This window comes from Phocoena sinus, chromosome 6, assembly GCF_008692025.1.
Source record: "Phocoena sinus isolate mPhoSin1 chromosome 6, mPhoSin1.pri, whole genome shotgun sequence".
NCBI classification, from domain to species: Eukaryota; Metazoa; Chordata; class Mammalia; order Artiodactyla; family Phocoenidae; genus Phocoena; species Phocoena sinus.
Window position 1 is genome coordinate 105514694 of NC_045768.1, and position 19895 is coordinate 105534588.

Here is a 19895-nt window from a genome sequence, read left to right on the forward strand (position 1 = left end):
ACTTCGGGGCTAAGGTTAGATATAATCTATGTATTTGGTGTTTAAAGTGTCATTTTTTCAGAGAATGACATTTTAGAGTATTTGACAGATGAGTTAGTGATTCTAATTTAAAATGTGCCATTAATCTCTAGACTTAACGATTTTAAGTTGAACGGTGTGAATTTGTCTAAATTTGCAAACAATGCTGGAATATTTAAGAAAACATGAGATTTACAATATTTAAATTTTTATTAGATTTCTAAGAACTTTTTTACATTACTTGGGAAAATTTTGTGTGTGGAGGTCATGAACTGCCCGGTCAGGGATCTGAAGTGAATAAAAAGAAAATCAAGCATATTGAATTTAAATGAATTCATGAATGTGCTTTATAACATTAAAGGAAATTGTATTCACTGAGTTGAAAACAGGGCCCCGTTTTGAAGATTCATGCTTAACCTGCATACCAGCTATGGAGAAGTGCAGGGAATCACAGCCCAGTCTCATAATCTGGAGTCTCATTCCATGCACTTACCCCTCGTGGCTCTGGAAGTTACACAGCAAAGTTAGCTGAGAAAGGCAACACCCTAAAACTGCCTGATGGTGGTCGGTTCATGGCATTCGTTTATTACCAGGAACAGACTGTAGCAGGAAAATCTATGGAAGCCTAGTGGAGGGCATTCAATGGGAGGAAACCTTCTGTGGGGAGGGCCATGAGGATGAATAAGAGCGGCTGGGGTGCAGGGACACAGAGAGAACTCACAAACCTGCACAGAGAAGCCATGGAGCAGAGTGCACTCCAGAGGCTGGACCTGGTGGGGGGTGAAGGACGTTTTCTTACCACTGGGTGGTGTCGACCGAAAAAAATGCACCTAAAAATTGAGAACTATGTTTTATTTGGTAGACTTGCTGAGGACTTAAGCCAGGGAAACAGCCTCTCAGATTGCTCAGAGGGACTGTTCTGATGAGGTAAGGAAGGAGCCAGGATATAGAAATTTTAGGAAAAAACAAAAAAACCAAAAAAACCCTCACCATCGAACCTCAAAAGATTACTGCTAATTAAAGAAAAACCAGACATCTCAAGTTAATGAACTTAGCACGTGTCTGTGTATGGGAAGATGCAGAGTCTGGGCTCACTGGAATCACTCCTCTGATACGCACCTTATCTAGAGCCAGTGTCCTGCTTTTCCCCATCCTGAATCCCCTCAGGGTGCACAGTTGGGGCGGCTGCAATGACTGATGGCCTGATGGCTGCAACATCCTTCGTTGACTGATATGGCAGGGGACAGTCTTCGCCCACAGTGGAAAGACCAGTTTTAGAAAGAAGTGGGCTGAACAAGGTGAAGGAGAGAAGACATCTGAGAACTCAAAATGCAGCAGCAAATGGACAAAAGGGGGGCAGGGAGGGGTACACAGAGCTGCAAATGCAGTGAGTATCCTCGACCCCAATCTACTCAGACACTAGTTCTTTACAACCACATCTGAGTAGAGAAGGCAGTTGGGAGCGGGGAGGGGAACTGGGGGCTCACCCCTGCCCCCTCCAGGCTGTGAGCTGCTCCAACCCCAGCACGCCCCCTTCACTTTTGTGTCCCCAGAGCCCGGTACCCAGGCAGCCTCAGGAAACATTTGCTGGAGGAAAGGCCAGAAGAGAAGTCACGCTCCTGCTGTGGAATCAGGAGATTCCTGGAGAGCAGGTAAGCAGCCTTAGCGCAGGGTGCTGTGGTCAACGTGTGGTTTCTCTCTTAATCTTTACGCACTTGTCTTGCCAGACACAAAAATAACCAAAGTTGCTTTATATTTTGTAGCTTGCATTCAATACCGTAAGCCAGGAAGCTTTTACTTTAAATGTTTTAACAGAAAAGTGTCCTACGCTTTAAAATGTCAACATGCATCTCCTATTTTCAACTCTGGAGTCCTTTTCTCCAGGATTTTTTTCTCTCTCCCCAGGATCATTATGATCCTTCCCGCCTTCCTTGGGCTCAGACGACATTCTACGTTAGACAAGTGAGCTTCCCCACCACCCTCCCCTCCCCCGTCACCTCTCCGCGAGGACAACGGCCTCCACTGTGATCTAAGATGCGTCATGAATCCATTAGTGACCACGGAGTCCCCTCTTCGTGGGCTCCAGTCAACCGTTTCCGATTGCATACTTGACATTTCTACTGTAATGGCCCACTGTCACCTCAAAGTCATCTAAAATTAAGCTAGAGTTCCTCCCTCCCCACAGAACAGCTGCCCTGCCTGACTTCTGTTTCTACTAATGGCTTCAATAGCCTCCCAAGTCCAAACTCAAGTTCATGGTCACTTTGGACTTTGCCCACTCTCTTGCCTTCCCCCCACCCACCACTGCAGATGTAGCCAACTACTGAGTTCTTTCCTCAACTTTTCTCTAGCATTCATCTGAATTTTCACTGCCTCGACCATTCTTTAGGTTCATACTACCTCTTTTTTTTTTTTTGGTTCACACTACCTCTGCTCCTAATATATCTACCTGCCTCCATTTTCTCTGTCCTTTAATCTGATCTAACAGATTAATCTTCCCATAATAAAAGTAAAAATAACAATAGCCAACATTTACTAAGCACATACTGTGTGCCAGGTTCTGTTCTAAGATCTTGACATATATCCATTCATTCAATAACCACAGCAATCTTCATTTTGTTATTCTGACTTTACAGATGAGAAAACTTGAGGCACAGAGACGTTAAGCAGCCCACCCAGGAACACACAGCTAGGTGTGTGGAGCATGAGGATGACATAAGGCCCCCCACCACCACTGTCTACAGCGTGTTGACCAAACCACATCTCCCACAGAGTGGCCCCCACCTCACTCTCTCTGCTGTACTCATGTCAGCGAGACTCCTGCCTTTCCCTTGGCTAAATATGTCTGGTACTTTCCCTCTCCTGTCTCCTAGGTCCCCCTCCATCCTTTCTGCCCTCCTGACCCGTCCTCCCAGGCACAACTGCAGGCGCCCTCCTTCCATCCCATCTTTGAGGCCGTCGTAGCCCGCCGTGGTCCCTGCTGCCTCTGCTGTTGTCAGTGCCCCTGCTGAGCAGTGCCAATGGTACCTTATATCTTGGGGTGTACTGCCAAGTACGACGTCCTGACATCGCCGATGTGACGGGGCCATTCTGGTGTGGAAGACGTTTTGAGGTGGCAGGATCCAAACAGTCATATCTAAATATAAACAGGTTATTGGGTTTGCTTTTTGTTTTTTTATCTTATTGTATTTCATTTTTAATAACCAAGAAATATTAATAGACATCCTTAACCCTCACCCTTTCCCCTTCTCTCCACCTCTCCCTGAGCCTAGCTTTTTGCTCAGGGATTGGTGGTGTGTGGTCTGTGGCACACACGACCTGATCTTTTTTGTTTTCTTACTTTTTCTACTAGGATATATACACATGGCACAAAATTCCAAAGGCACAAAAAATATATCATGAAAAATGTCTCCCTTACTAGCCTGTCCCTTCCTCTCCCAAAGGCAGCCACTCATCTTTCCGGAGATATTCAGGATATGCTCAAGCATATAAATATATATGCTTGATGTTTTTCAAGATGAAAGTTTTAATCATTTGTTTTCTGACACTGTGATTATCAAGACATAGATATTAAAAAGTATTCTGTACACACTACTATATATAAAATAGATAACTAACAAGAAATTACTGTATAGCACAGGGAAGTCTACTCAATACTCTGTAATGACCTACATGGGAAAAGAATCTAAAAAAGAGTGGATATATATATATATATATATATATAACTGATTCACTTTGCTATATAGCAGAAACAAATACAACATTGTAAATCAACCATACTCCAATACAAATTAATTTAAAAATAAAAAGTATTCTAATGTTGGGGCAATTAGTATCTAATCAGTGCAGTATTTCAGTGTTGCAAGTTTTAGAGATCTGTTGCACAAAATGAGAATATACTTAACACCACTGAACTGTACACTTAAACATGATTAAGATGGTAAATCGAATATTATGTGTTTTTTTTTTACCATACTCTGAAAAAAATGATCCTGAATTCCAAACGGTGGTATTGACACATCACGCACCTCCCCTCCCAGCTCTCTGTAACTCTACTGTCTTGTACATTGCTGTACCTCTGCTTCTATCTTCCCCAAGGCCCAGTACTGGTCCAGTGTCTGGGCTCGGCGCAGACACTCAATAATCCGGTTTGGCGCACTGCGGGGCTCAGTGAAAACCACAGTCCAGAACAAGGAAAGGCGCTGAGTGAGAAATGGAGTGGGTGTCGGCAGGGGCAAAGAGAGGGGAAAGATGGAGGAATTAGCCTGGGAGAAAAACCCAGACATGGAGAAAAGTGGAAGTGTGAACTTCAGTGTTTGCCGTGACCACTGCCCCTTCCACCAGCGCCTGGATGCGCCATGGGAGACGCCCCACGTGTCTGTCTGCTGAGGTCTCATTCACCCCAGCCCCACCCCCTGAGGAAACAGGGCCCCAGCTTGGCCCGCCTTCCCTGCAGTTTGTTCACTTTGCAGAACTGGGCTCGGCTTGGCTTTCCTGGTGCCATTCCCCAAACAATCACCAGCTCTTTGAGAAAACTTTCTGTGGTGACTCAGAAAAGGAGTCATAAAGCACTGAATCACCACTGCCCCCTCCTGCCCTACTCCGTAGCTTCTGCTTTGTGTTTTCCCTTCCAGAGACCATTTAGGATCCGTTTCTGTGCTCTTAGCCCTATACAACAGCTGCCGCTGCCCGCTAAACCAAAACCAGCAGTAACCTTTTCCCCTACTCAGTGTTTACCTGGAACTGGCTGGCACTGATAAATGCCCTGCCTTGCCTGCCTACTAACCAAGTTGAAAAAGGAAAGAAAATCAGATCAACAAGAGAACAAATCTGTACTTGGCTGAGGTCCACACTGCTTCTAAATGATAAGCAAGAAATTCACGTCCCTTACTAAGACTCTGAAAAAGCTTTCTCTGTGTTTAAAAACTGTTTAGGAATGATTCTAAATGATGTAACATTGAAAAGGCCCACATGGAAGGGAAATGAAATACTCCTTTAAAACATATGAAATTTTTTTCTAATAAATGCTCAGTAATTCACACGCAAAAAAGCTAAACAAAGACCTTAAACCCTTCCCCAAAATTAACTTAAAACGGATCAGAGACCTAAATGTGAAATACAAAATTACAAACTCCAGAAGAAAACCTACAGACTTCGGGTATGCGATGACTTTTTGGATATGATACCAAAGCCACAATGCATACAAGAAAGAATTGATAAGCTGGAATTCTTTAAAATTAAAAACTTCTGCTCTGGAAAAGACACTCACAAAAGAATGAGAAGACGAGCCACAGCCTGGGAGAAAATATTTGCAAAAGACACATCTGATGAAGGGCTGTTCTCCAAAGTGTACAAAGAACTCTTAAAACTCAACAATAAGAAAAACAAAAAAAGCAAACAATTAGGAATAGGGCAAAAGCAATGAGCAGACACTTCACCAAAGAAGATATACAAATGGTAAATAAGTACATGAGAAGATGCTCAACATCATGTTACTCGGGAATTGAAATTAAAACAACGAGAAACGAAACTGAGTTATTTGTAGTGAGGTGGATGGACCTAGAATCTGTCATACAGAGTAAAGTAAGTCAGAAACAGAAAGACAAATACCGTATGCTAACACATATATATGGAATCTAAAAAAAAAAATGGTACTGATGAACCTAGGGGCAGGACAGGAATAAAGACGCAGACGTAGAGAATGGACCTGAGGACACGGGGAGGGGGAAGGGTAGGATGGGACGAAGTGAGAGAGTGGCATGGTCATACATACACTACCAAATGTAAAACAGATAGCTACTGGGAAGCAGCCACATAGCACAGGGAGATCAGCTCGGTGCTTTGTGACCACCTAGAAGGGTGGGATAGGGAGGGTGGGAGGGAGACGCAAGAGGGAGGGGATATGCGGATATATGTATACATATAGCTGATTCACTGTTAGACAGCAGAAACTAACACAACAATGTACAGCAATTATACTCCAATAAAGATGTTAAAATTAAATTGAAAAAAACAACAACGAGATACCACTATACAGCTACTGAAATGACCAAGATCTGGAACGCCACCACCAAATGCTGGTAAGGATGTAGAGCGACAGGAACTCTCTCATTCGTTGCTGGTGGGAATGCAGAATGCACCAGCCACTTTGGAAGACAGCTACAATGCTTACAAAACTAAGCGTCCTCCTACCATACAATCCAGCAATTGTGCTCCTTTGATATTTACTCAAAGAAGTTGAATACTTACGTCCACACAAAAAAACTAGACATAAATGTTTACAGCAGCTTTATTCATCATTGCCAAAACTTGGAAGCAACCAAGATGTCCTGTAGTAGGTGAATAGATAAACAAACTCTGGTTCATTCAGAAAATAGAATATTATTCAGCACTACAAAGAAATGAAAAGATGTGGAGGAACCTTAAACGCATATTACTAAGTGAAAGAAGGCAATCTGAAAAGGCTACATATTGTATGATTCCAACTATAGGAAATTCTGGAAAAGGCAAAACTATTAACAATTAAAAAGATCAGTGGTGGTCAGGAATTAGGAGGGAGGAGGGATGAATAGGTGGAACACAGGGGACTTTTAGGGCAGTGAAACTAAGCGGCATGATCTATACATGTCATTATACATTTGTCCGAACCCTTAGAACGGACAACAAAAGAGTGAACCCTAATGTAAACTACAGACTCTGCGTGATAATGATGTTCACCATGAGATTCATCAATTGTTACAAGTAGACCACTCTGGGGAGGGATGTTGGTAGTGGGGGAAGCTATACGTGGGGCTGGGGGCATAGGGGCAGTCTCTGTACTTTCTGTTTAATTCTGTTATGAACCTAAAACTGCTCTTGAAACTTAAGTCTATTTAAAAATCATAAGAGGAAAGACTTTAAGAATAAATTAAAACTCAAGGTTATGTTAAAAACAATGACTATCCCTACTATAAACAACCACATGAATGACCACACAAACCCTTCAGGCCAGGAGGCGTGGGTTCTCAACACATTCTCTCTTGGACCTGCTGGGATATGTGTATTCTGTCCTGACTTTTTAAACCAAACCATCAAGGTGTGGCACAGTAATTTTTTTTTTTAAGTTGGTTTCCTCCTCATATTTTCCCCTTGTTCTTCCCCATTCTGATAGACTCCATTCTTAGTCTCAGGATGTAAACTTTTATCACCATTTCCTTGGTTGAATTAACAAATGGATTGGCTAGATTGTGAAAGACATCAGGGAAACAGAAGCTGGAACCAGGAGGAATTAGATGCTGTGCATAAGAAGGCTCTGTGCAAGGCCCATCAGTTGCTCATGTCTCCATGGACCCCTAGGACCAGTGGTCATAGCACTTGACAGGGTCAGACAAGGATAATTCACATAGCCAAGGGCATTATTCACACAATGCAAGTGAAGAGAACAAGTGCAGCCATGAAGGAATAAAAAAGGATCTGACCAGCAATTTGTACAGATCTATGCATGAGGATAACTAAAACATGCACAGGGTCAAATTCATTTGCGTGTATGTGTATGCATCTCAGGTTATACATAAATTATGCACACAAGGAGATACGCTCTCATGGGCGCATAGGTATACTGAAAAGATCAGAAAAACTTCTCCTGAGTATGTATCTTTAGCCAAAATGCAAAAGAAAACATTTCCAATTTTCATCATTATCGTCATATTAATATTAATGAGCAAATTACAATGTAACGCCAGCTGGTACGTTTCTCAGATAGCAAGCTGTGCACTAATATACAGCTTTTTATGTTTTGTTTTCTTAAAGTATCCTGTTGTTACTTTTTCGAAAATTATAAACAGAGTTCCACATCAATAATTAACCTGAATTTTTTTTAATCCTTCTGAATCTGGAACGTAAGCTAAACAGTTTGAGATGAAATTCACACACCATACAATTCACCCATTTAAAGTGGTCAATTCAATGGTTTCTCGTATATGCACAGAATTGTGCAAACATCACCACAATCAGTCTTGGAACGTTTTCATCTCCACAAACAGAAATCCTGTACCTTAGCAATCACCCTTCTATGCTCGCATCCGCGTCAGCACTAAGCAATCGCTAACCTACTTTTCTGTCTCTACAGATTTGATTATTCTGGAATTTTGCATAAATGAAATAATATGTGGTCTTTCATTACTGGATTCTTTCACTTAGCATTATGTTTTGGAGGTCCATCCTCGTTGTAGCATGTCTCAGTACTTCATTTCTTTTTTAATACTTGTTTATTATTTGGTTGTGCCGGGTCTTAGTCGCAGCAGGTGGGCTCTGTAGTTGTGGCATGCAAACTCTTAGTTGCGGCATGAGTGTGGGATCTAGTTCCCCGATCAGGGATCACACCCAGGCCCCCTGCATTGGGAGCGTGGAGTCTTAACCACTGTGCCATCAGGGAAGTCCCATCGTTCCTTTTTAGGACTGAATAACATTAAATTGTATGTATAGAACATGTTTTGTTTATCCAGTCATCTTTTGGTAGACACTTGAGTTATTTCCATCTTTTGACTATTGTAAAGCTGCCATGAACACTGATGAACAAATACCTGTCTGAGTCTCCATTTTCGATTCTTTTGGGTATAGCCCTAGAGTGGAATTTCTGGATTATATGGTAACTCCATGTTGAGCTTTTTGAGGAGCTGCCAAACTATTTTGCATAGTGGCTGTACCATTTAACATTCCCACCAGCAACGGGTTCCAATTTCCACACATCCGCACCAAAACCTGTTAATTTCCTCGATGATGATGATGACTGTGAGAGCCATTTAGGTGGGTATAAAATGGTCTCTTACTGTGGTTTTGATCTGCATTTCCCTAATGACTAATGCTGGTGAGTGTCTTTTCATGTGCTTACTGGCCATCTGTATATCTTCTTTGAAAAATATCTATTCAAGTCCTCTGCCCATTTTTAAATGAGACTGTCTTTTAATCATGAGTCCATTTTTCTTAGCAGACCTTGCTTTTAGCCCAGGTTGCCATATATGTTAGGAAGGAAGGCCCAGAGGTTAAATTTCATGTCCCTCACTGCTACGACTTCAGTAAGATGGACAAGTCTATTTTGGACTCGGCTGCTGCCCTACATTGCTCTGTTGTCCTCAACCACAAGTCTGTCACTCTTACATCATCTGGGGCCTCTGAGTGGCACGACGTTCACTTTATGCACCGCTGTAACGCAAACCTAGTCAAAGCATCACCGTTGCTGGAGGAGAGTTTGATGCAAGGGAGATTATGGCTGACTTTGTGAAGTGAAGGGTCTAATCCTCCCCTTTTAATAAACTAAAATTTAAAGAAAATAATGTTAAACTTATACCTACCACAAAGGAAGCAGTCAGCAATCTTTGCATCTTTTGCAACTTAAACCTGATGTAAAACGTGAGTTGCAATGAAGGATAGGTTATATTTAAATGAGGAAAAAAATCTGATTGATTCATTGCTAACTGCTGAGAGAAATGTCAGAGGAACATTCCGTGATGAATGGAATTGAACTGTGAGGCCCACCCCTACCCACTTGGCGGAAGCTACGTCATTAACAAGCATCACAGTGTTTTTCAGAGTGGGGTAATGTGCAGCTCGCATCAGAAGCACCAGGGGGGGTGCTGGGTAAGAATGCATATTCCCAGGTCCCGCTCCAGCCCAGAAACATACATTCCTACAGGTGGGCCCAGGAATCTGAATTTTAATGTTTCCTAGGCAATTCCTATGCACAGCACAGTTTGACAAAATGGGGCTGGAAGACCTTTATCAGCCCCTAAGAGAACTGGCAAATTTGATGTACAGAAAAAATGACCACTTTTAAAGTCTTTAGATTAAGCATAAATGGGTATGTTAAGAATTCCTCCTTCAAACAGGTGCTCAGGACTTTTTTTTTTAAATGTTGTCGGGTTAGAATTATCCCGATGATCTTATTTCTAGTTATTATCTGCCTATTACACGGAAGTGCAGCCTAGGGCTATACCAATATGCGTTAACCTTGAAATACCGAAGGTTATTTCAGGACTCTGTGGGGCTCCTGGGCACAGAAGCCTTTCAGACAGTTGCTAATCAGGGAAGGGAGGGGATGCAGAGACAAGGGAGGAGCAGCCACGGAAACCACAGTGCAGCCTTGGGGCAGGGTCCTGGTTCTGCCTCAAGGGATACACATAACAATGTCTTTGAGCTCATCTGCGGAACTAAAACCCCCACCAAATGGAAGATGTTCCAGAGAGAAGGTCACAGCTTGATAACCTCAAAGCTCACCAGGAAATCACCTGAAGCCAGATTAAAGGAGTACAGGCCCTGCACACACCCTGATCCTTGTCAGCAACCCCACCCTAGAAGCACTGCTATAAAATGCCTCACCAAATGCTCCCAGGTGGGGGGACACAGTTTTTCAGGGCATGAGCCTGTTGTGTCCCCTCTTTGCCTGGTGACGCAATAAAGATATTCTTTTCTACTTCACCCAGAACTCTGTCTCCAAGATTCCATTCAGCACTGATGCACAGAGGCCAAGCTTTCAGCATCAGTACCATTTCCAATATTTCCATATACCTACTTTAGAGGACATTTTTCTGTCCCTGTCTCTCTCTCTCATGCAGCGAAAGAGTAGAAACAACCACATGTTCAATAAGAGGGGGATGCCAAGCTGGCCCATTAAAACAATGGAATATATGCACTTATTTTAAATTAAATTTATAAAGATTATGAAATAACAATGTTATTTCATAATGTTCATACTGTGGTATCAGGAAAAACAATCTATATAGACTCTGACGATTATAACTTTGTATTATAGAAAATACAAATACAAAAGAGCTGCAAGTAAGTTCCCAAAAAGGTTAGCAGTGGCCCTCTCTAAGTGATATGACTAGAGGGAGTCTGTTTTCTTCCTACTCTTCAAATTGTTCAGCTTCAAAGACCATATCTTATTTTTATAATGCAAAAACCTTTTTTTCTAATAAAAGGGGCGTTTTAGGGCTTCCCTGGTGGCGCAGTGGTTGAGAGTCTGCCTGCCGATGCAGGGGACACAGGTTCGTGCCCCGGTACAGGAAGATCCCACATGCCACGGAGCGGCTGGGCCCGTGAGCCACGGCCGCTGAGCCTGCGCGTCCGGAGCCTGTGCTCCACAACGGGAGAGGCCACAACAGTGAGAGGCCCGCGAACCGGAAAAAAAAAAAAAGGGGGCGTTTTATTGCCATGAATAACTACCACTACTCAGTTCAATTTCTCTAGACAATGGTTTAGCAGCAACCATTCATCTTGCCTACAGCACAGTTCATCTAATCAAAAATGCAAGAAAGTTAAGTCTTCCAGAAATTCAGGACTTGAGTTTTTCTCTTTTGGCCTCCACTGGACTGGTTTCCCTGGGGCAAAATGCTGGGGGCATTTACTCTGATTGTTGACTTTCACCAAACTGAAGGATATCATCTAGACGGGGTATAGTGCTTTCTGAGATAAAACTCAACAATTGAACAGGGTGGAATCAATTCATCTGAAAGCACAGTTATGAAACTTGGGTTCTGGGCCCTGATCTGCTCTCAGCTGCCTGGCTGAAGTTGAGAAAATTACTTCCCCTCTCTTGGCCTCCATTTGTCTGAAAATGATAAGGTTTTGAAACCGAGCAGGACCTTGTGGGGCTCCTGGGCACGGAAGCCTTTCTGTGTCCCCCATTTCTTGTTTGTAAGAAACAGGCTTCAGCCTCCATGACCTTCTATGAGTTCCAAAGGGCAGGTTCAAACAGTTGCTAATCAGGGAAGGGAGGGCATGCAGAGACAAGGGAGGAACAGTCAAGAAACAATAGTGCAGCCTCGGGGCAGGTCCTGGTTCTGCCTCAAGGGACACACATAACAATATCTTTGAGCTCTTCTGCAGAACTAAAACCCCACCAAATGGAAGATGTTAACTACTTGATGAAGCACTCTTCATTCCAGAGAAGGTCACAGCTTGATAACCTTGAGAACCACAGAAGCTCATCAGGAGACCACCTGAGGCCAGATTAAAGGAATGTGGGACCTGCCCACACCCTGATCCTTATCAGCAACCCTGCCCTTGAAGCACTGCTATACAACTTCTTGCCAAATCCACCTGGGTTGGGACACACAGTTTTTGAGGGCATGAGCCTGTTGTGTCCCCTCTTTGCCTGGTGAAGCAATAAAGATATTCTTTTCTACTTCACCCAAAACTCTGTCTCCAAGATTCAATTCAGCACTGGGGCACAGTGGCCGAGTTTTCAGCATCAGTTTGACTAGATCCATAAGGTCTCTCTAGCTTTAATAATCTGTGAATCCCACTTAAAGAGGTCAACAGCCCAAGGAGATCACAGTTTTGTAGAAAATACCTCTTGTGTGTATGGGTGAGGGGGAGCACGAGAGGGAAGCCAGAAGGACTCATCCTCAAGAAATCATAGACAACGGGCACAAAGTTATATAAGCAATGATATTGTTTACAGTGTTGTTTATAATAGAGAAAAATAGACAAAGTAATTTTTCAACTGTACAGGAAGAATTAAATAACGGTACAGCCAAGAAGTGTAATATTTGGTAGTCATTTAAAATTAGAGGGACTTCCCTGGTGGTGCAGTGGTTAAGAATCCGCCTGCCAATGCAGGAGACACGGGTTCGAGCCCTGGTCCAGGAAGATCCCATGTGCCACAGAGCAACTAAGCCCATGTGCCACAACTACTGAGCCTGCGCTCTAGAGCCTGAGAGCCACAACTACTGAGCCCGTGTGCCACAACTACTAAAGCCCATGTGCCTAGAGCCCATGCTCTGCAGCAAGAGAAGCCACCACAATGAGAAGCCCGTGCACCGCAACAAAGAGTAGCTCCCGCTCATCACAACTAGAGAAAGCCCGTGTGCGGCAACGAAGACCCAACATAGACAAAAATAAATAAATAAAATTAGGTAGATCGGTACATACTGACATAGAAAGCTATTCATTACATATTAACTGGAAAAGCTACTTATAAAAATATTTAAAGTATAGCTTTTTGAAATCTGTACATCTACACACAGCTCTTGAGAGGTTATCTTGTGGTGGTGGTGAAATTGCTGCTAAGATTTTTCTTTTGGTTTATCTGTAATTTCTAACTTTCTATACTAAACATGCGTTATTTGTGTAATTAAAACAAATACACAGTGTGTATCAGTTTGGGTTCTCCAGAGAAACAGAACCAATAGGAGATTATATATAATCTCACACACACAGAGAGAATCAATAGGATAGACAGAAATACATATTTATAGGATATATATGTGTATGTATGTATATAAGTATAAAGAGATATATTTTAAGGAATTGGCGCGTGTGATTGCAGGGCACCAAAATCTGTAGGGGAGGCTGGCAGGCTGGAAACTCCAGCAGGAGTTAATGTTGCAGTTTTGAGGCAGAACTTCTTTGGAAAACCTCAGTTTTTGTTCTTAAGGCCTCCAACCAATCAGACGAGGCCCACGCGCATTGAAGGGCATTTCCTTTACTTAAAGTTAACCGATGATAGATGTCCACCACATGCACAAAATAGCTTCACAGCAACACCTAGATGAGTGTCTGATGAAATAACTGGGTACTGCAGCCCAGCTAAGCTGACACTCAAAACTAACCATCACATAGCAGAATTCCTTTCAACTGATCAAGTAAAACAGCAAGATGGAGACATTTTAATTCACTGGGATCTCATGGGTCCCAGACCCTGCAATCCGGTGTGATGAGGGGCTGTTCCTCCAAGGAGAGCCTGCAGGGGTGGCCCTTTCCAAGGCCTGTGGGTGGGTGGTCCCGCAGGTGTGACAGCAGGGAGGCCTCAGGTAGGAGGAGACAGGAGAGCCGGCAGAAGGCAAGGGCTGCCTGGAAATGATCCCTTCCCTGAGAATCTTCAGTTACCAAATTCGTGAGACACCTGTGAACCAGAGCTGCCCATGTGGAAGCAGGATGGCAGAAGAACGCCACAAAAAAAAGCAAGGACAGAGAGTGGAAGGAAGCTTAATGTCCCAGGCTGTGGAAATGAGTTTGGGTCAAGTTCCCCCGGACTTTCAAGGGGTGCGGGAGCCCCCAATGACATCCGGTTTTTACAAATCAAACCCAGATCTAGTTGGCTCTGCAGAGTTCCTTTTTCCCCCACGTTGGTGGCAATCAAGCGGCTCAGGCTGATGTAACCTACGTTCCATATAGAGTTTTCAGTGATTAGCAGTTCTAAATTAACCAGCAGGATGACCTCGCTGCGAGAAGGAACAGGGGGGTCACTGGGGTTCCGGGGTATCGACTGGTCCTTCAGCAGCACAAATGAGGCCAAAGAAAGACGTTAGACAAAGTGGAATTATAGGAGCACCAGTGACGATTCGGAAATAACAAAATAAAACCTTGCTGCTTCATTTGGGAAAATTACAAGGCAAAACTGGACAATCTTTCTCTCTCAATATGTTTGGCAAGGAGGAGGGAGAAAGAGATTTCTTTACCATTTCTCAGTCCTGGCAGATGAGAGATCTCTATTCTTCAAGGAGCAGACAGCCCTGGCCAATTTTCTTGTATCCCTCTGCCTTTTCAAAAGCTCAGAGGCGCTAGGTGTTTCCTCTTCGCTTCACACTGTTTCTCCAATGAGCATGCATTACTTTTGTAATCAGGAAGGAAAAACAATTTACATTTTAAAAATCTGGCAGGGGACTCCTGCTTTCAAGACGGTAGTTTGAGAACACACACTTTACCTCCCCACTAATGTTAAAATCCTTTGAAATGATCCAATAAATAGTAATATAGGGGGAAATATGTGTAGCAGGGCTGGAAAAATACAGACAGGTACCATAAATGAACCAGAACCTCTGAGGACTTTCTAGAAATCCTGAAGTAGGTGAGAGCAGGGAGACATATTGGGAGAGAATAAACTGGTCCCCTTTTCTGGAGGGTGATTTAGCAGTATATTAATTATGTATATAAATGTACACACCCATGTTTGCAGCCACCCAGCCCCTGGGAATTTATCCTAAAGAAATAATGGCACAAATGTACAAAGATGTACGTTATGATTATAGCTATAGTTTCACATTTTTATATATTTTCAAGGCTTATTAAACTTCACTTCTGTCCTTCATCTAAGTGTTCCCCATTCATACGCTCACTCTAGAAGTTGAAACCAGTAAAAGAAAGCATTTCATTACCATTATTATGCAAATATTTCCCCATTCTGGGCTGCACAGTGTGTTAGAATTACATTAATTTCTCTATGAATTTAATTTTACAACACCAGGCCACTTGAAAGAGAGTATCTCTAACATCAAGGAAAAATAAGATTCTCTATTTTCACACCCCATTAACTCCTTATAATTATGTCACATTTTATTTCGGCTTATATATTTCTTGTGCAGTTTTACCCCCTCTCATTTCTAATTTTCTTTCCTTTCTGTAATTATTTGCCTTTATAGTCTCAATATTTTTTCAACCTTTTAGTCATACTCTCCATTCTGTGACCACTCCCCACCCCTTCTTAAAGAAGAAGACCCCTAGTCCTCTTCTCCCTTGTGGGCTGGGACTTCCAAAGTCCACCACACAGCCATCTCCCAGGACTTTGCTGCTTATGCTTCCAGAATATCAATTCCATATTCTCCCCTTTCCTGGTTTACAAACTTGGTTTTCTGGAGAACACCCTCAAGTAACTTCCTAAGAAAGGTAGATAAATAATATTAGAAATGAAAAAAGGAACACAACTCCCAATGCTGCAGAAATAAAAGATATGGACCATCAATAAAACAAAAAGACAATCTACGGAATGAGAGAAAATATTTGCAAATGATGCGACCGACAAGGGCTTAATTTCCAAAATATAAAACAGCTCATACAGCGTAATATTGAAAAAAAAACAAACAACCCAATCAAAAAATGGGCAGAAGACCTAAATAAACATTTCTCCAAAGAAGACCTACAGATGGCCAACAGGCACATGAAAAGATGCTCAATGTCGCTAATTATTAGAGAAATGTAAATCAAAACCACAATGAGGTATCACCTCACACTGGTCAGAATGTCTATCAACAAAAAAGTCCACAAATGATAAATGCTGACGAGGGTATGGAGAAAAGGGAACCCTCCTACACTGTTAGTGGGAGTGTAAATTGGTACAACCACTACGGAGAACAGTATGGAAATTCCTTAAAAAACTAAAAATAGAGCTACCATATAATACAGCAATCTCACTCCTGGATATATATCCAGAAAAGATGAAAACTCTAATTCGAAAAGATACGTACACCCCAATGTTCATAGCAGCACTATTTACAATAGCCAAGACATGGAAAGAACTCAAGTACCCATCAATAGACAATTGGCTTGAAAGATGAGGTATATATACACAATGGAATATTACTCAGCCATAAAAAAAATGAGACATTGCCATTTGCAGCAACATGGATGGACCTAGAGAACATTATACCTAGTTAAGTAAGTCAGACAAGGACAAATACTCAATATCACTCATATGCGGAACCTAAAAAATAATACAAATGAATCTATATACAAAATAAAAACAGACTCACAGACATAGAAAACAAATTTATGGTTACCAAAGGGGAAAGGGAGAGGGGGAGGGATAAACTAGGAGTATGGGATTAACGGATACGAACTACTATACATAAAATAGATAAACAACAAGGATTAATTGTATAGCACAGGGAACTATGCTCATCTTGTAATAACCTACAATGGAAGATAATCCGAAGAAATATATGTATGACTGAATCACTTTGCTGTACGCCTGAAACTAACACAGTATTGTCAATCAACTACACTCTCATTTTAAAAAGATAAGAATATATTATGAAGAAATTTATTGTTTGAAAAATTAGTTGAAATGGATCCATTCCTATAAAAAGTGGAGCTTACCAAAATTGATAAAAAATAGAAAACCAAATCATTCCATAATGTTAACGAACTGGATCAATAGTTTAAAATCTTTCCACAGTAAAGCACCGTCAGCTTTAATGGAAAAAATCTACCAATCATTTAAAGAATGAATAAATTTCAGTCTCACCCAAACACTTCCCAGAAAAAGAATACTCCCAATTTATATCCTTTGATAACTAGTATAATCTACTCTATCCTTAAATATCAAACACCAGATGAGAAATATACGAAAGAGGAAAGTTAAAATTCAATCTCATTCATGTAAACACCATGTTAAGGACATCTGATGCTCAATAAAATCTGTACTCTCCATTTCTTCCTAAGCACCAGGACTACCTTTTCCAGCCTCCCTTGCAGTTTGTGTGGCATTCTAAACGATGAAACGTGAACAGAGTGATGTGTGCAATTTCAGGGGAAGGCTCTCAAGTGCTCATACTTCCTTGATACTGTTTCCACTGACTGAATGCAGAGAGGATTGCAAGGCCCTAGGGGATCATGAATCCACAAGACAGAAGGAGCCCGATTCCCACCGACCAGACTGTTACATGAGCAAGAAGTAAACTGTAAAACCATGTGAATTCAGGGGGTTTGTTACAGCAGCTAACAGCATCTTTCATTAGAGATTGATAGTTCAAAGTGCGGTGCTGTCATAATAAAGCCCAAAAGATGTAACCATAGCTTGGCCGTTGAGGGGCAAGCCGCGAGAAAGTAGATTTTTAGAGGCCAGATCAACATTCGGTAAAACTTTCACCTGTGATAACTTGGAAGCTAGACCAGCGGCCCATTCGAGCTTGTAGTTCTAAGAAAAATGGTCGGACAGGCCATCCTGTTAGTATGCGTCTGTTTCTAGTTGTTGCATTCTGTAAGTATTCTGAGGAAGAGGGGAGCACAGACAATGCCTGGTTTGAGAACAAAAGTGAGGAAATGGCACAAAAATTGGGATTGAAAATCTGAGCCAGGAGCCTAAACCCTAGGAGCGTCGCTGGTTTATCCAGGCTTCTTAATGACTCAGTCCTGTAACAATTCAGCTCAGGAGAGCAGCCATCCACTCAACACTTGCTGACTCGGGCTCCAGGTAGCTCCCAGTCAATTGAAGCAGAGAGAGGCTGGAGGGTGAGAAAGGAAACAAACAAGCCAGGCTTAAGAATTATGTCTAGAACTATGCTGTCCAATACGAGTTATGAGCCACGGGAAATGTGGCTAGTTGGAATTTACAAGCACTGTCAGTGTAAGACACCCGATTTCAAAGACTTGGATTAAAAAAATAAAAAGGTTAAACATCTAGTTAGCAATGTTTTCCTACTGGTTACATGTTGAATTCATATTTTAGAACTGTACTGCCGTCAGAAAAAAAAATTTTCAGGCCCAGGCTTAAGAGGCTGCAACTGTAAAGCTTCAGACCTTCAAACTTGCATCAGCAAGGAATTCCCACGCACATGGGCCTCTGTTTCTGCGCTCTCCAAACTTTCTTAAGAAGGTGAAACTCCCAAATCATGTACTACAATACCGGTGATGAATCGTTTTTGATTCAGACTTAGAGAATATACAATATCTGAAGAAACTAAGAACGTGATGGAGAAAAATGGGCTACTCAGAACACATTTTGTTTTTACTAATCAAGTTCAAGATAACAGACTTAATAAGAATGCTTTAAGAAGACAGTTCCCTAGAGTTTGGGATCTAGAGACACTAACAGTTTTTAAATAAAAGGTCTGTAAGTATGCTTGTATGCTTGCTGGAGAATGATGCCAGCAGGTAAAGATGAAGGGCTTTCAGATTTGCACAAGTTATGACCCCTTGGTACCCAATTACTCCTAGAAAACACGCTAGTTAAAATACTAAACTATTTTCTGCTATGCACCAGCCTCTCAGCTGGTGGTACAGCCACTTATGAGAACTCACATCTCATTTTCTTTAAGAAATCACTCCCTTCTGGAACAGAGCTTCCTGAGAGCCATCCTTGCAGACTTCCATCCATCAGGCCCAGAAGCAGCAGCATTTCAACAGGTAGGCAGGCGGCGTGTGGCCCTGTGCAGGCTGGAGGGGCTGCCGTGACCCACATACCGGAGGCCATCGCAGTGGGCTCTCATCTGGGCTCCTGCAGCCGCCTCCTTGCAGACTCCAGCAGGAATGATCCTCCCTTTCAGGTGGAGCTCATCACCAGCCTGGATGAAGTGCTATTTAGACTGAGTGAGGGCTTCACAAGGAAATCCTGTGATCTGCTGTGTTTAAAGAGCCCGAGTTCCTTTTTCTAAGCACATGGAATTGTGGCAAAGTATACTGAATGGAAACAGTCATGTATTTTGGAATTTTCCATTAAATAGTTTGCTTTTTCCAGAAAAAAAAAAAAAATAATGGTGCATGTCCTCTTCTTGGTTGGTTGCTGCTAGTTTCCCAGCTCATGGTACCTGGCACTCCGGATGGCCGGCAATCAGATGCTGGATCTGTCCCGAGGCACAGGTGTGGGCCCTTTGGAGGGTCCAAGGGGCTCGGCAAGACGGAGGAAGCCCAGGTGTCTTCCAGAGGACCATGCTTTCTCAGAGTTCCCGGATGGCTGTTGCTGAGGTGCATCTTGCTGTCATCATAAGAACCACAAGGGCTGGTCCAGCCATGACATTGGGTCCAAAAGGCGAAATGTCTGTGGGAGCTCGCATCAAAAGGGTTAATCATATTTTTTTCACGTGCCATTAAAAGCGAGCACCTATTTGGTGCAGAGGCTTCTCCTGCAGCAATGCGGCTACATGACCTTCCCTGGGTTCTGGGGCTGGGCCTCCAACCATGTTAATGCTGTTGTCCAGATATCGACCACTGTGACTGTTCAGCCCTTTGCATCCTCAAACCTGTTGCTCTTAGATGTTGGTATTTGGGCATATTTAGAGTAGTTTTGAAAATGCATCTTAGACATTTTGATGACCTTCAGCACGTTTTGGTTATAGACTTTAGGCTGAAGGTTTGAAGGGTTTTCTGATTAACTCAGAACCAGAGAATGCCTGTGAGCTCACAGC

General features: G+C 42.5%; 1 long non-coding RNA gene across 1 annotated transcript; it reads left to right on the forward strand.

Moving 5' to 3' along the window:
* The first annotated feature begins 1595 nt into the window (after positions 1-1595).
* On the forward strand, positions 1596-19142 carry LOC116755220. The gene is made up of 3 exons (XR_004350275.1): positions 1596-1670; positions 18810-18897; positions 19038-19142. It is a non-coding gene; the product is annotated as an uncharacterized LOC116755220 (long non-coding RNA).
* The last annotated feature ends 753 nt before the right edge of the window (positions 19143-19895 follow it).